At 48.8% G+C, this 4,273-nt stretch overlaps 1 non-coding gene across 1 annotated transcript; it reads right to left on the bottom strand.

Moving 5' to 3' along the window:
* Nucleotides 1-752: 752 nt before the first annotated feature.
* Nucleotides 753-881, bottom strand: LOC123799079 (small nucleolar RNA SNORA17). Its single transcript, XR_006781496.1, has one exon. It is a non-coding gene; the product is annotated as a small nucleolar RNA SNORA17 (small nucleolar RNA).
* Nucleotides 882-4,273: the final 3,392 nt, after the last annotated feature.

Here is a 4,273-nt window from a genome sequence, read left to right as displayed (position 1 = left end):
CACAGAGAGAATAAAAATATAAAACACACAACACACACGTACATACATAACACAGCCAAGCATTTTCATACTCTGTACTTGATGAATTCAAGTACAGCCTTGGGGGATCGGCCATCAAACAAATGCCACTGCCTCCGGGTACAACAAGAAGCCAGCCTTTCCCTGAGACAGAGTTGATCCCATTGATCCCAGAGTCCTGGGATCGAGCCCCGCATCGGGCTCCCACCTCAGCGGCGAGTCTGCTTCTCCCTCTCTCTCTGCTGCTCCCCCTGCTTGTGCTCACTCCCACTCGCTCTCTGTCAAGTAAATAAATAAAAATCTTAAAAATAATAATAATAATAATAAACCGTGGTAGAATCTACGTAACACAGAATTTACCATTTTAATCACTGTCAAGTATACAGTTCAGTGGCGTGAAGCACATGCACATCGTTGGGCAGCCCTCACCACCGTCCATTTCCAGAAGGCTTTTCATCTTCCCAAACTGAAGTGCTGGACCCATTAAGCACTAGCTCCCTCCTTCCCTTCCCCAGCCCTTGGGAACCACCTTTCCACTTTCTGTCTCTGCAAATATGACTGCTCTGGGGACCTCACATAGGAGGATTCACTCCGTGTTTGTCCTTTGGCGTAGCAGACGCTTTGGCAGCGAGATTTCTGGAGGACGTACCACGATTCTTTCCTCCACTGCATTTGTTTTGCTAATACTGCACATTAGCCAGAACGAATGTCTTTTTTTTTTTTTTTTTTGGTCAAGTGTCAGACTCTTAATTAATCCAGATGTTCACAGGCCAGAACACTGAGCATAGACAAGCCTCTCTTTCTGCCACCCAATGACACAAGTGTGACACAGAGGCCACATCTGCAATGCCCCTGAGGGCAGGAAGGCCTCCATTCTTTACCCTAAAGTAACCTGCCCTCACGGACACCAGCACCTCGCCAGCCCCGCCCTGCAAAGCAGAGGTTTTCTAACGTTTTGCTTTACGCTGAAGGCTATTTGTTCCTCTTGCCCTCCAAGTAATTACTTGACATGTGGACATCAGCAAAAAAGAAAAGAGAGGGGAGAAGAGTGGAGAGGAGAGGGGAGGGGAGAAAAGAAAAGAGGAGGGGGAAGGGAAGGGGAAGGGAAGGGAAGGGAAGGGAAGGGAAGGGAAGGGAAGGGAAGGGAAGGGAAGGGAAAAGGGAAAGGGAAGGGAAAGGGGCTCCTGGAGAGGGATGTAAGGCATTTTCATGTTCCACCTGGACAGTCCCAAAGACCCCTCTCATCCACTGGCCTGTGTAGTGTTGTGTTGTTTTGTTTTTGGTTTAAAGAACTCTGTGATCTACTTCAATTCATGTTTTGCCAAGAAAGCTAACACAGCTGCAAATCCTTTCTGCCCGGAATGCCTTCCAGCCTTTCCAGAGGCCTCTCTGCTCGTTCAGTGGCCACTTCCCTCCCTCCCAGGCTGGCCAACCTCTCCCAGCCCACTGCCGCCAACCCACACCCCGCCACCACTCCCCCGCCCTGCCGCCCACCCAGCTCCTGCGAGAAGGCACTCCTCTCTGGAAGTGGCCCTGCCTTCTCTGTGGGTTTCTATTACTTGGAGAAGAGCAGGCCCCCTTGGGCACCCCAGCCCCCCTCCTTAGGCTTCCCCCTCAGAAAACTGGCTCTGCTGCCCGCTGGTAAACCGGCTGGCCGTCACCATGACAACGGCCTGGCCCAGAGCCTGGATGACGCCAGGCCTGACTCCCCTCCCAGCCTCACCCAAATCTGTTTGTTCAAGTTCCAGCTGCTTTTGTCGGGCTTCGTTTTGCTTGTCAGTTGGAGGCAGCTCCGCTGCTGATTGGCTGCGGGGGGCTGGGCTTAGACTCCCTGGGATACCAACCGGGAAGTCAGCTCCCTGCCCGGGCAGGAATTTCCTGGCGCCCTGGGGTATTTCCCCATCGCAGTAAGGAGAGCGAGAAGAGCCTTTCAGGCAAGGCAGAGCCCATAGGAAGCCAAGGCATCAGATAATCCATTCGCGCTCTGATCCCTCTGACGACTTCAAGCAACGAAACTCTTACTAACCCGCCTTGGCTCTGTGATGCCGCACTCATGACTAACGGCCAGCTTCTTGTTTGATAAAACTAAAGAAGCAATACAGCATGTTGACGGAACAGTCCAGCTGTGCATTAACATCAAAAATAAATAAAACCAGAGGCGCCTGGGTGGCTCAGTCCATTAAGCCTCTGCCTTTGGCTTGGGTCATGATCCCAGGGTTCTGGGATCCAGACACACGGGCTCCCCCCGCAGCAAGGCAGTCCGCTTCTCCCTCTCCCTCTGCTCCTCCCCTCCTGCTTGCTGTCTCTCTTCCTCGCTCGCTCTCAAATAATTAAATAAAATCTTTACAAATAATTTAAAAATTAATTAATTTAAAAAACCAGAAAGAAGAAGAAACATGCGGATTTTTGAGGAACAGTTAAAGCGAATGTAGCAACAGACATCCGAGTGAATTCTCACCCCAACATTTGGGCTGGTTTTGCTTCTATTATTTGGATAACTGTAGAAGCAGGAATCTGGAACATCGTTTGTGATCGATTTGAAAACACACTGTCTTGCCTTTTGTCATTTCATCAGGTTTTTCTCTCCCAAATAACTCATTTTAGTAATTTGCTTGGCCTCCAGGGCTCCTGAGTTTACCCCAGGTCCTCTGGTTTGGGATATACAATGGGCTTCTTGTCCCTCAGCGCCTCGTCTAGAAAATGGGGGTAAATTATGCCAACCGGCCCGGTTGTAGAGCACTTAGCTTAGTCTCGGCACTTACCGAGCTACTGTCATCACCGACTCCTACCGATGCCTGTTTTCTGGGGATCCTGACACTCTTCATAAGAATTACATCATTGATTCAACAAATATTTATTTAACAAATATTTACTAAGCCTCAATTGGCCAGGCACTGTGCTGGCCACTAGTGATAAAGTGATAGAAACAGACACAGTTCCAGCCCCTTGGTAGCTTCTGGACTAGTGAGGGCGACAGCCACGAAAAGAACCACACAAAATGTAAAGTTGCATCTGTGTCCTCTGAGTAAAGCCAGACCAACCTATCTCCCGGCTGAATAACACAGAGGACACCAGTCTTTCATATTGAGCAGAAGAACTTCCTGGCCAATGCCTGTCTTAATTCCTAACTCACAAAATCATGAGATATAATAAGCTGGTCGCTGTTTTAAGCACTGCTCTCCCCCAAAATAATTACATCTGTATTAAGTGCCTAAAGCATTAAGAGAACATGAAACAGAGGAACTAAATTACAACTTATCCGCTTTCCTAGTTAGAATACAAGAGTTAACGTAAGAATTTAGAATGATTTGATCACCTAAAGCCCAGAGTTTCCAGAGATGCAAATTCTCAATCCACAATCCTGCAGAAAAATCCCAGCGGCTCCTTATACCAAACCTTGTTTCGCTCAACAGCGCCCTCTTCTGGCTAGGGGCCCTTTCTCCAGGCAGCTCTTTGCTTCTTGCTGCTTTAAAGGGGTTTGTAGACCCGGGATGTCCCTCCTTCATCAAACGTGGGCGGAGTGCCCAGGCCCTTGAGCATAGGGCCTGAAACAGACACAGGCTCCCCACCCTTATGGAGCTGACAGTCATTTGAACTTCCTGACATCTCTGAGAATGTAGAGCGAACTTCAGAACTCCTACTTGATGGATAAGATCTTAACTGAGGGGCGGCAGATAAAACTTTGCTACATTATTGATAATTTGGGACTAGATTTTAGGGTGCAAGGAAACAAAAAACTCCCCCCAAGCGTGAGATTGGTCCCAAATTCCTCACTCTCCATAGCCACACCCTGCCTCATCACTCTCTACTTCTTAACCTTGAGTTCCCTCCTGCTTGGGAAATCTCCTCGTGGTCCCCTGAACCAAGGGCCCCCACCTCTCCACCTCTGTGGCCTCAAGTGCCTCTTCCTGCCACTTCATCTCTGCAGTGATTTCTCCAAAGCCAGCCTAGATTCTCCCTCTTCCCAAAGACTCTCCAGCCTTCCCTAAACATCTTATTCCATAGTATCCTTGCTACTGTAACATACATTTGGGAACGGATATCCAGGCAGGTACTTCGATGTACATCCCATCACATCAAGGGCACGGTCTTTAGAGGGATCAGACCGACATGGAGTTCAAATCCCAGATCTGCCATTTACTAGGCTGTGATGTGAAGAAAGTGACATCGCCTTCTCAACTCTGATTTTCTTGGGGGCACAACATGGGCAGTAACTCCTACCTAACAAGGCTGTTCTGAAACGTAAACAGTATGT

This window comes from Ursus americanus, chromosome 26 (assembly GCF_024610735.1).
Source record: "Ursus americanus isolate L20-20 chromosome 26, mUrsAme1.1.p, whole genome shotgun sequence".
NCBI classification, from domain to species: Eukaryota; Metazoa; Chordata; class Mammalia; order Carnivora; family Ursidae; genus Ursus; species Ursus americanus.
This window is presented reverse-complemented; position numbering and strand designations above follow the sequence as displayed.